Below are 13,189 nucleotides of genomic sequence, written 5' to 3' on the forward strand. Positions count from 1 at the left end.
ACAGCAACAAGTATTGGCATCATCAGCACCACCGACGCTGAAAAAGAAAGGGAATGTAAGTGGGAGGTTTCAGTTACTCAAAGGGCGCATGACGATATGTGGGAAGTTAGAAAGTGGGTGGGGCGACATACTTGTGTAGACCATCGTGCTAACAGAGATCATGCTAACTTCTCATCGGCAATGATTGCTCTGTGTATTCGACACCATGTGCGACAATGTGCCGATTTCAAGGTCTTCTCAATAATAGCTGATGTTCAAGACAAATTTGGTGTGTCAATCAGTTATAAGAAGGCATGGTATGCAAAGAGAAAGGCTATAGAGTTTGTATATGGTGGATGAGAGGAATCATTTAGGCAGTTGCCAAGCTACATGTTTGAACTCCAGTCACAGAATCCGGGCACAATTGTTGAGTGGAAGCACAATGAGCTATTGAGTCAGAGACGTACAAATGTGTTCAACTATGTTTTCTGGGTATTTGGGCCTGCAATACATGCTTTCCAGAAGGCTGCACCGGTGTTAACAATAGACGGGACTCACCTCCGAGGAAGATTTAAAGGTAAGTTGCTTGTTGCTTGTGGTTTTGATGCTAACAAGACATGCTTGCCTATTGCATATGCTGTGGTGGATGAAGAAACCAATGATAGTTGGTCGTGGTTTTTGGATCATGTAAGAACTCATGTGGTGAAATACGAGAGGGAGGTGTGCATTATATCAGATAGGCATAAAGGAATCTTGAAAGCAATAGAGTCTGAAATCATGACAAGAGCCCCGCGGATACACCACAAATTTTGTTTGGTCCATGTGAGGGCAAATGTGTTGAAGAAGCACAAGGGCCCCAGTTTGAAGGCCATGATCTGGAAGTTGGGGGTCAGTACTCAGGTACGTAAATTTGACAGAAGAAGTCGAGCACTATCTGATGTCAGCCGTGGTACGATGCGAATGCTTGATAGGATTACAAAAGAATGTTGGTCACTATGCTACGATGACACACTTCGATGGGGGGTGGCCACAACAAACATGTCGGAGTGCTACAACAACGTGTTGCGGGGTGTTAGAGAGTTGCCAATTAGAGCTTTGGTTGATTTGACATTTTGGAGGACGGTGAAATGGTGGGTGCAGAAGAAGACAACAATTGAACACACTGAAGGTGAGTTAACCCCGTGGGCGAGGGACATGCTTGCTAGGAATGACTCAAAGGGGCGAAAACATTACATTACTGTAGTTGACCGAGATACAGGGAAGTATCATGTCCGAACTCGATGAAGAATAGAAAATGGAGTGTCAAAGGGCAACAATGTACAAAAAGTCAGGTATCTGGAGTCGACGTGTAGTTGTGGTAAGTGGCAGACGTGGAGAATTCCTTGTTCACATGGTTGTGCAGTTGCTAGAGACAGAGGTCACGTCATGATTGACCTTATAGATAAGTCCTACTACCTAAGTACATGGAGATCACAGTACTATGGTGAAAATTCATTTGATGCACCAAGACACGAAGATTATTGGGTTGAACCTCCATGGAAATTGCGCATCACCCCCCAGCAGTTGATTCCTAGAAGGCGTGGCCGAATTAGAAGAAGGAGGATACGTAATCAAATGGATGTCCGCGAGGAAGATGAACCGAGGGCTCCCCTCCGTTGCAGAAATTGCGGGAAAGAGGGACATGACCGAAGAAATTGCACAGACGGTGCTGTTAAGTAATTTCGTGGTATATATTTCCTTGCTTTTGGCATTGATTGAGTTGTGCATTTGAGAGCTATTAGTTTTTTTATTGACTATTTTTGTTGATTTGCAGGAACAGCTGACAAGAGAAGGCATGACTTTGAAGCTGAATATCGTTGATGTTTGTTTTTAGCTGCAGAAACTGATGGTGGATCTTATTGGACAGTTACTATGTTTATTTATCAACATTTTGTGGTAGATGTTGTTGACACTTATTATATTGACTTTTGTTGACAGTTATTATGTCAGATGAATATTGTTGTCATTTTTTTTATTCAGGTGGAATGATTATTTGACAATCGATACTTTGTATTGTCAATTTTGTAAAAAATTTCCAAGAATTTACCTTAAAATTGCAAGAATTAAAACATATAAGTTCACACTAAAGATACAAATGAAGCCCCTATCAAACACCTATTTCCCCGAAGGCGTGAATTTTGTTGGAGCTTTCTCTTTGTTCTTCCTTGTTGAAAACCCCCTCAATACATTATGCATAGCCTTCCCAATCTTACTTGATGAACTCTTCACTGTTGGTCGTGACGATCCCTCGGTGGGTGGTCGAGATATTACTACTTCATCATCTTCCTCACTCCCTGATTCCCCACCCTCTTCGTCCTCGCCTTCTTCTTCCCCAACCGGATCCACGAATTGATAATTCTAGAAGTATGGATCACGTCCTGCTAGCGCTGCGTTCCAATCAGACCCACCGCCAAAGAATGAGTCACATGATGATCGTGCTCCCCATTGCGAGTGCTCGTGGCTTGCACCACTCAACTGAGACTGTGACCCTGGGTAGACAGTCCAACCTGGGGGATCGTATTCTGGATGCAGTGGCGATGGTACCGTATACTCGGGCTGCGGCTACTGCGGCTGCGACAACCTATGCTGTCGTGTCCACCCGTGTCCACCCGTCCGAACACCCGACAATCCATGACGAAGAGAAGTTGGTGGGCGTGGCGGCATGGCCACATTTCACCGTTGCGAAGCTGGATACTCCATCACATCAGTGTGGTTCGTCGCACGAAGGGCCTCAGTAGCAATTTCTCGGATCTGCCGTAACCGAGGGTCGTTGTCGTGTTCAGATGTCAAATGCCATATCCCCTGAAGGGTCTCAACCTAGATAATACAAATATATAATCATTATTATCAATCTATACAATCAATCTATACAAACATCAAACTAAATACATTTTTATATACAAAAACATAACATACCGTCAACTTCAACGAAGAGGCTGACTCGTTCATCCCAACTGTTGACTGCGTCCCAGGTTGAACTAGGTACGACACTGTGATCCTATTGTACCAAGCCATATAGCCCGGATGACAGGAACCTTCCATGGACGCTGTTGCATGGTGAAAAGTTGATTGGGACCTGTCGTGTCTCGAATCCCATTCATCTATGAAGAATTTATGTATCTTTGCCCAATCAGCACCCTTCCTCCCACGGGGTGACTTTTAGACAAATGTCCCGCATTACCTTGCATCCTATCACGATACTCAGGAATACCTTGGTAGCGGTTAAATTGTCGGCAAACTCGTCCAGCCTCGTGTGCCTCGACAAATGACCAACACACCAAGTAAGTGTCGCACAAGAAGGATGCAGTCGAATCAATGCAGTAATCAGGCAGGATACAATCTGTATACGGTGTCCACACAAACTACAAAAAAATAATATAAATATCAAAATTAATTTCATAGTTTAGAAAATAGTAAATTCATTAACTAACCCAACAAAAATAAATTTCACCTGGCCGGGACGAATCAGTGATAACTGATCACGATAATGAGATACTGAATATCGGGGAGCATTTCTAATTTCAGTAACTCCGTGCCACCTATACAAAACATTTATGTCAAAAGTTAACAAAGAAACATAGTTAAGTGAGTTAATGTAAAAAATACATTACTTGGCTCCAGATGGGGTACACGGCGTGTGCATAGGTGATATAAAAAAGGATGGCCTCAATGTGGGCATTCTTTTCCACGCCCATAGCTGCAAAAGAACCATAGGTCCACCCACATCTCTTTTCTGTCTGCCTATAGATGCCTCGCATAAATAATGATACAGAAACGCTAAGGCAGCGCTACTCCAACTGATACTAGACACGTCAAAGGCATCGTCAAAGGCATTCAACCACATAAAGGGGACCTTGCACCCTGTGGTGTCCGATATAATAAGACCCCCTAACAAGATCAGCGCATGAATACGTGCCCTTTGCATGTATACATAATCATACAGCCCATCTTCCAAAGGTATCGTCGTTTGGTGGATAAGAGATGTCATTAACAAACCGCCCTGCTTCGTTTCATTTTCTACGTCAGGTATCCATCCTAACATATCTCGACACTTGCTGGGCCAATCGTCATATCCGATAGCGTAGTCACGGCCAGTGAAAACACGACCGTCTGCTCTCAAGCCCCACAAGCTTTGCACATCCTGTAAGGTTACAGTAACCTCTCAAACTGGTAGGTGGAAACAGTGTGTCTCAGGCCTCCAGCGCTTGATCAAGGCAGTGATAAGCTCGTTGTCTATCCTCATCGTCCTTCCACATTCCAACAAGCCTTTGAAACCCCATACATCAAGCCAATGTTTCACAGTTGGATGTATTTGCACTGTCCAGACCTTACTTTCCGTCCGACGAACTCTAAACACATTTGATGTGCCATTCGCCAACAAGGAGGCTGAAATATGTTCGGTTTGATAAAAGAGTAATGATGGATCTTCAGGTCCATAACATAACTGTTCTTCAGAACTTGAAGATGCCATCTGCTTCAAAATAATAACCCAAATTGAATCAACATTCCAACATAATCATAAACTCTAAACTCAAATTGAATCAACATTCCAACATTCTTAAGTTCAAAATAATCACCCAACTTAATCAACATTCAATTTTAATCATAAAAACTCAACAATCTGACAGGTCCCAGAAGTGCAGTGCAGGTTTGTACTGTGATATGTGTCACTCGATCTAACAGGTCCAGAGGATTCGACTAGACTTCGAAGGCTAGAAGATCGTGGAACTATCAGAAAGGGGTCGTTGGGTGCACTCGGTCCCTTCAAAAACCTCAACCCACTATACTACAACTTAGCACAGGGAAGTAAAGGATCGATCCCACGAGGAAGTAGGTGTTACGAAACTGCATTTGAGGATGTTTTGGGAAAAGGAGTTGGCTGCTGCCACGCAATTTTTTTGTGGGTCGAGAACTTAAAACTACTGGGTCTGAGAGATAAGCGAAACTTTACTCTACCTATTGGGTCTAATAGATCAGAAGAACTTTACTCTACCTATTGGGCCTAAGAAACGAAAGCGTACGGAACATACATGACTCAGAGAAAATGAGATATTTTAAAGCTCTAAGACAACTGGAGTAAACTTAACTAGACAGACTTTCCTAATTTGGACAGACAAGCATAAAGCGAAAAGCAAGACAAGTTTCCTCAAACTACCAGGGTCTGGAAAAGCATGCAGAAAAGTAAAAGAGACAAAGTAGATCATACTGACAGGTCTAGCAGATATGCAGAAAAAGTAAAGTACATGCAGAAAAGTACTGACATAAAGCAGATCTGGTTCTAACTACCAACAACTTCATCTTCTCCAGGAATCAAACGAGAATAGCAGAGAAAACAGAGTATTAAACACCATGAAAACAAAGCAAACTCTAGATCTAGACTTAAAATGAGAAATTAAAGCCTAAAGTAACAGATCTACGCTACTGGACCTAAAGGATGCAGAACCAGAAAGTGAATAGCCATAATCATGCACAACGTAAACATCAAGCACCAAATATGCGAAACTTCAACTCCAAAACACCACGATTCAACAAATCCAAACATCTCCATATGCAAGTTCCCAACCTCCAGCAACAAACACAGATCTCAGCTCCAAACATCCAACAACAAGCAAGAACGAAAGCTAAAAACAAGAGATGAACATAAACTCAGAGATATTCAACTAAAAGCAAACATAAACTTCCATAATAACTAGAAATAGGTCTGAATCCAGTAGATCAAAGCAAGAAACTAGAGTTGTGAAACTTAGAAATCAACAAGGTACTAAACGAAAGCAAATAAAATTGTTTCTTCGCCTCCACAAGGCGGTGTTACACAGAAAAATAACAACGATGACGATGAGCGGCCAGAATCCTCCATGTCCAAGTGCGCAGCAGTCCAAGATGAAAATTTTTAAGTAGAGAACTAGAACTAGAGCTAGGAGAGCGTCGAAGTGGCTGTTCACGGATTGTCTTCTTCTTCAAGGTTGAGCTCTTTATATATGTGAGGCTCTGATCCCTAGGGTATCCCCTCTGGTGATTTTACGCTCCTGCCCTTGAGTAAGACTCTTTAAAATAATTTGCTCTCGCTCCATTCTGCTCTTGTCGCCAACTTTTGATTCTCCCAGGTCTGAACGACGACTTCTGATTTTTGCTTCAATTTCATCTCTTTTGCATCTTCCAGGTCAGGTAACAACAACTCCTGGGTCCGACAGATTTACTACGCACCTGAACTCAATAACGCACATTAGCACCCCAAATGCACAGAATTTTAACCCTAAACCGATGCATGAAACGAGCCTTATCACAATCCAACTTAAATTGCAACTACAACTGAAAAACACACTTCAATTCAACTTAATCATAAAATTCAACTTCAACAATCCAACTTCATCAAAAATTAAATCACTTCCTAATTATATACATGTGAAACACACAAATAGGCAACAAAACAACAAAAATCGTCCGAAATTTCATCAATTTCATCCTAAACCCTAACTTTGTTAAATTAGGGAAAACATACAGAAATTAAGCAATAAGGGATAAATGTAGCCAAATTGAAGAACAAATACCGAATATGTTTGAAATTCGTCGGAAAAGATGGACAATTGCGCCGGAGAAGATGGAAAATCGCGACTTTGCCGCTGCCTGCTCGTTGCCTCTGTCGAAATGTGTTTCTGCCTCTGTTCTGCTGTGTTTAAATCTCGACTTGAAGACGCATAACCCTTATGCGTCACTAATGAAAGACGCATAAAGGTTATGCGTCACTAACGTTTGACGCATAATGATTATGCGTCACTAAATAAAGACGCATAATTGTTGTGCGTCACTCCAAAACGCTAATTTTATGTGCGTTTTTACTTGACGACGCATAACCCTTATGCGTCATTAAGTAAAGACGCATAACAGATATGCGTTTTACTTGGCGAACTTAAGGCGACAAGAATGTAGACTAGGGTTTCATTTAAAGAGATTTGACCAAGTGTTTAATGAAGATCAAGACAATAAGTCAACGGCTTTAAATACGAAAAACAAGATTTAATAGCTATCATAGGCTAAGCTCAAAAGTCAAGGGTTTATTGTAATTCCAACAAAACGCAATAATTCGCCATATTCTAATTCGAAGAAATAAGTTCAAACCAACCAAAGATAATAAGTTTCAAAATATTCAGCGGAAGCATTTCCAAGAGAAGCGAAGCCATGTATGAAGACACGACTACACTCAAAATCCCAACCATCCGTATTATGCGATTCAACTGTCTCAACACCACCGACCGCCCATCGCCGCTCAACCTGCACATAGGGAAAACACGTGCAGGGCTGAGTATTTTAAACATACTCAGTGGACTCATGCCAAAATATTTTATAGTTATGCCACCCTTACCATAGTGAACTCGAGGTTTAGCATTTAATTGAAAAGATAGCATCGAGTATCACAAAATATTTCATGGACTGGTCAGTCAAACAATACCTCCCATTTTCTCATCAATCATCATTTCATATGGTGCGACTAAGTGTGGCCACACTTTCGCCCACGAGACCGGCTGACTAGCAAGGACGACTCCCGATCTCCCGTGTACACTAGCCTGATAGGGTTTGCGGCCCTACTCAGACCCGAATTCGTTTTTATAGCCCTATAGCCTAATGGAGCGTACTCACAATCTAGGCATCAGACACACACAATATCCAAAATAATCATAGGCATGGCATAACAGTTTAATCCACCCTTATTTCTCCAATATCATAAATTTGCAACATAGAAGTGTTTAAGAATAAAGCCCACCTCGATTTCCTTCGATTTCAAAATATGCACTTCTTCTTGTTATCACACCGGGAACGCGAACTATCACCTTTAGTTCATATATTTCAAATAAGTCTCAATCATGGATCAAAATCATGCATGATCTCACGTTTCCCTTTCCCATCGATTATTTTCAATATTCCCATTCAAAATCAAAGTACGATTATCATATCGTTTTTATCCACACAACAACTCTAGATTAAACATCAAATCGTGTCACGCATGAGTGTTTTCCACACACAACACACGCACACACCCCCCTCACATGTGCACGCCTAACGAGGCGTGCACACACACGCACACACGGTCACAACACATACACATGCATCCAAATTCACCGATTAATTTCCCATTCACTCGTTCTAAATGCATGTGGACTCAAGAACACCGATTGATCGGTAGAAGAAGAGAAGATCAAAAATAAAAGTACCTTTTCAATAGAACAATCGGTAGAAAACAAGTAGGATCTTGATTCTTCAACAAATTCTCGAATTGCAGCTTCAATCCTTCTCCAAAAGATGAAGAATTAATGGAGAAAGTAGGAGAAAAATTTGAGAGAGTGGGAAAGAGAGAGAGATCGAGATTGAGGGAGTGGGGGCGTGATTTAGTGATGCTAGGGTTAGGTTTCTCACTCTTATTTATAGAGTGCAAGATATAATCCAATAATTAAATAAATCAAGATTTGGAAGAGATTTGTTGGTTGAATTTGGCGTGATTTACTAGGAGAAAATAGGGGATTTCGAATTCTAGGCTATTAAATTAGCCTATGATTTAATTTGAATATTTCACGGAGTAGAATAAAATATCACGGAGCAGAATAAAAATAATAATCTCCCCAATTAAATATGGAATAGGCGTGTAGTTTCAATTCCTCAAAGGGATTTAATAAAAATCCTATTTAAATTAGGATATGGTAAGATCTCCTTAGATTTGGCAAGATATGCTAGGATATTTGAATTTATATATGGAAGAGAATAAACAAGGGATCAAATAATATAATAAAAATAATCCCTTCTCCCATAATAAGAGATTTTCGAAAATCTCCATGAAACAATGATAGGGGCATCAATTAAATAGGAATATTCGGACTTTGGATTTAATTCGGTATCTTAAACAATAATTAAATCCAAGAAAAATAGGATCTCTTTCCAATAAATAGGAGGGGTCGAAAATTCCACATAATTAAATAATGCTCCTATTTAATTCTCACTCATTCCTTAGGAAAATAATTCACCACAATTATTATTTTTCCCCACATTAAAATATCCACATATTCGAATTTCCACTTCCACTTCACATTTTCCAACGACTTTGACCATTCCACGGCCACAATATTTTCCACAATATTGACTATTCAATAGCCACATCACATATTCAACAAGTTTGACTATTCAACTCAAACTCAACTCCATATCGCAATTAGGTCACAAAGAATATTGCAACAAATCACTCATCATTTAATTCCACATAATCATAGCATTAAAAGCATTTAATGCAAAAATTTCCACGTCACAAAAATTAGGGTTCGAAAAAGCTGGATGTTACATCCTACCACTCTTAAAAGAAATTTCGTCCCGAAATTTGGTACCTTCATGGGAAGAGTTCCGGGTACAGTTCCATCATCTTATCCTCGAGCTCCCACGTGGCTTCCTCGTATTCGTGGTTTCTCCAAAGTACTTTTACACTGGCAATAGATTTGTTCCTCAAGATTTGAACTTTACGGTCCAAGATCATCTGAGATCGCTCCTCGTAACTCAAATCCGGATTCAAATCAACTTCCTCGTAATGAATCACGTGTTTTGGGTCGAACACGTACTTCCGCAACTGTGACACATGGAAAACGTGGTGTACGTTCCCAAGGTTTGGCGGTATCGCTAATCGATAGGCTACGAGTCCTACTCCTTCGAGAATTTCATAAGGACCGATAAAACGTGGTTTCAACTTTCCCTTAACACCAAAACGCGTCATCCCTTTCGACGGGGATACCTTGAGAAATACTTTATCACTGACTTGAAATTGTAAGTCGGTCCGTCGGACGTCAGCGTAAGACTTTTGTCTGTCCTGGGCTTCCTTCATTCTCACACGGATTTGTCGAACAATTTCAATCATCTCCTCGACTGCATCGGGTCCAAGTACCCTTTGTTCGCCAACTTCATCCCAGTAGAGCGGTGATCTACACCTTCTTCCATATAAGGCTTCATACGACGCCATGTTAATCGTTGCTTGGAAACTGTTGTTATAAGCGAATTCGATCAACGGTAGTGCGGTCTCCCAACTTCCGCCTCGGTCGAGCACCACGGCTCTTAGCATATCCTCGAGAGTTTGTATCGTCCTCTCGGATTGTCCATCGGACTGCGGGTGAAACGCTGTGCTAAAGTTCAATCGTGTTCCAAGCTCGCGCCGTAGACTAATCCAAAATTTTGATGTGAACGTCGGGTCACGATCAGACGTAATCATCACTGGGACTCCATGCAATCGCACGATTTCTCTTATGTAGATACGCGCTAGTCTGTCCGATCCATGAGTGATAGGAATCGGTATGAAATGCGCACATTTGGTGAGTTGGTCTACAATCACCCAAATGGCGGTGTTTCCTTTGAGGGTTTTTGGCAAGGCCGTCACGAAATCCATGGTGATGTGCTCCCACTTCCACTCTGGTATTTCCAACGGTTGTAATTTTCCGTACGGTCGTTGATGTAAAGCCTTCGCCTGTTGGCAGGCTAAGCAACGCTCCACAAATGTCGCGATATCCTTCTTCATGCCATTCCACCAAAATGACTTCTTCAAGTCTTGGTACATCTTCGTACTTCCAGGGTGAGCAGTGTATGGAGTTTCATGAGCTTCACTCATGATCTCGTTCTTGAGTTCCTCGTTATCGGGCACGCATAGTCTTCCTTCAAACATGAGGGCATTATCGGACTCCTCACTAAAATTTCCCGATTTGCCCGTTTTCACTTCCACACGAATCTCTTCGAGTTTCGCATCCATTCGTTGCGCTGCAATGACTCTTGTTTTCAAGTCTGGCTCCACCACGAAGGTGGCGATTCGTCCTTCCACCGTTTCATGTGCCCTTATCACTTCCAATCGCAATTTACTAAACTCTCGTACCAAACTTTCCTCTTCCGTCAGGAAAGCTAGTTGCGAATGGTCTTTACGGCTCAACGCATCTGCCACTACATTTGCTTTGCCGGGGTGGTAATTGATACCACAATCGTAGTCTTTCACAAGTTCGAGCCACCTTCGTTGTCGCATGTTTAAGTCCTTCTGCTCGAAGAAGCATTTCAAGCTCTTGTGGTCCGTAAAGATTTCACATCGAACTCCGTGGAGATGATGCCTCCAAATCTTTAGGGCATGAACCACTGCTGCTAACTCCAAATCGGCTGAGTTGGGTAGTTTAACTCGTGTGGTCTCAACTGTCGTGACGCGTAGGTGATCACCTTGTTTTTTTGCATCAACACGCATCCTAGTACAACCTTCGAAGCATCGGTGTAGACTACGTAGTTCACTCCAGACTCTGGCACAGCTAACACTAGCGCGGTGGTCAACTTCTCCTTCACGAGTTGAAAGCTTACTTCACACTCTGGGGTCCAATTCACCTTGACTCCCTTCTTAAGTTGTTGCGTCATTGGTCTCGCTATCTTAGAGAACCCTTCTATAAACCTTCGGTAGTATCCTGCCAAGCCTAGGAAACTCTGAATCTCGTCTGGGGTTGATGGTGACTTCCATTGTTGCACGGCTTCAACTTTGGCGGGGTCCACTCTGATTCCTTCTGCCGACACAATGTGTCCAAGAAAATTTACTTCCTTCAGCCAAAATTCACACTTGCTAAATTTGGCGTATAGCTTCTCGGTCCTCAATGTCTCCAAAGCGATTCGCAGATGCTCCTCGTGCTCCTTCTCGTTCCTCGAGTAGACTAAAACGTCATAGATAAATACTAGGACGAATTTATCCAAGTACGGATGGAATATTAGATTCATCAAATTCATGAATACCGCTGGTGCATTCGTCAATCCGAACGGCATCACAACAAACTCGTAGTGTCCATATCTTGTGCGAAACGCAGTCTTGGGTATATCCTCCCTTCGTACTCGTAGCTGGTGATATCCGGACCTCAAGTCCATTTTTGAAAAGACTCCGGCTCCTCGAAGCTGATTGAACTAGTCATCTATTCTCGGCAGTGGATACTTGTTCTTAAGGGTCAACTTGTTTAGCTCCCTATAGTCGATGCACATTCTCATCGATCCATCCTTCTTCTTTACGAAAAGTACTGGTGCGCCCCACGGCGAATCACTAAACAAAACCTAGGTCCATGAGCTCTTGGAGTTGTATCTTGAGTTCCTCCAATTCCTTAGGCGCCATTCGATACGGTGCCTTAGATACGGGTGCGGCTCCCGGCTCGAGATCGATCGTGAACTCCAATTGTCGATCTGGCGGCGGTCCAGGTAGCAATTCGGGGAAAACGTCTGGAAATTCCCGCACAACAGCGATGTCTTCTACTCTTCTTTCATCATTCTCCTTGCCGTGAAGATAGACGAGATAGGCAGGTCGCCCCTTTCTCATCATCGCGGTAGCTTGCAGTGCATAGATTATCGCGGTTCGCCGGTTCCTCGAGATGCCATGATACACGATAGGTTCCTTTCCCGGAGCTTGTAGAGATATTTGCCTCTCTTTACAACGAATCTTCGCGAAATTCGCGGCCAACCAGTCCATTCCTAGGATTACGTCGGTATCTCTCATCGCCATAACTTGCAAGTCGTGAGCGACTAACTTAAGTTCTCCCATAACAATTTCTATGTTCGAGCATGTTCTAGATATTTCTATCATTCCTCCTACTGGTGAGGACACCATCATTCTATGTTCAGATTCGCTAGAAGGCAAGCCCAAAGTGTGCAAACATAGCTCAGATATAAATGAATGCGATGCGCCCGTGTCAAATAACACAACAACGGGGGTATCGAGAATTTCGCCCATACCTGTCAAGTTTCCTTTCTCACGATCATCTTGCTCTTTCTTCGGCTTCTTTTGTTCCAGCGCGAACGCTCTAGCTTGTGGAGGAAACCTTGGGCGGGATTCATTTTGCGGGATTTCCTCTTGATTCATTTTGCGGTGCCCTCGATTGCTGACGGGATCCTTGATCATTCTTCCTTGATCCCGATCCTACCTTGTTATTTGCACACTCCCTAGAGTAGTGGCCGTTTCCTCCGCAGGTGTAGCACATGGCGACGTTCTGATATCGGCATTCTCCGAAATGGTACTTAGAGCACACATTGCACTGCGGTGCCCTGGGTCGATAGTCTCCTCTCTGGCTAGATGTATGTTGCCCTCCTCCGTGCTGGGATCGATGCTGATTCGACTGGTGCCGTTTTCCGTCGTAGGAATTCCTAGCATCCTCCC

General features: G+C 42.6%; 1 pseudogene; it reads left to right on the forward strand.

Moving 5' to 3' along the window:
• Window positions 1-369: 369 nt before the first annotated feature.
• LOC148928686 (uncharacterized) lies at window positions 370-1,698 on the forward strand (annotated as a pseudogene).
• The last annotated feature ends 11,491 nt before the right edge of the window (window positions 1,699-13,189 follow it).

This window comes from Salvia hispanica, chromosome 4 (assembly GCF_029641045.1).
Source record: "Salvia hispanica isolate PSC_SH4W2 chromosome 4, Shi_PSC_v1, whole genome shotgun sequence".
NCBI classification, from domain to species: Eukaryota; Viridiplantae; Streptophyta; class Magnoliopsida; order Lamiales; family Lamiaceae; genus Salvia; species Salvia hispanica.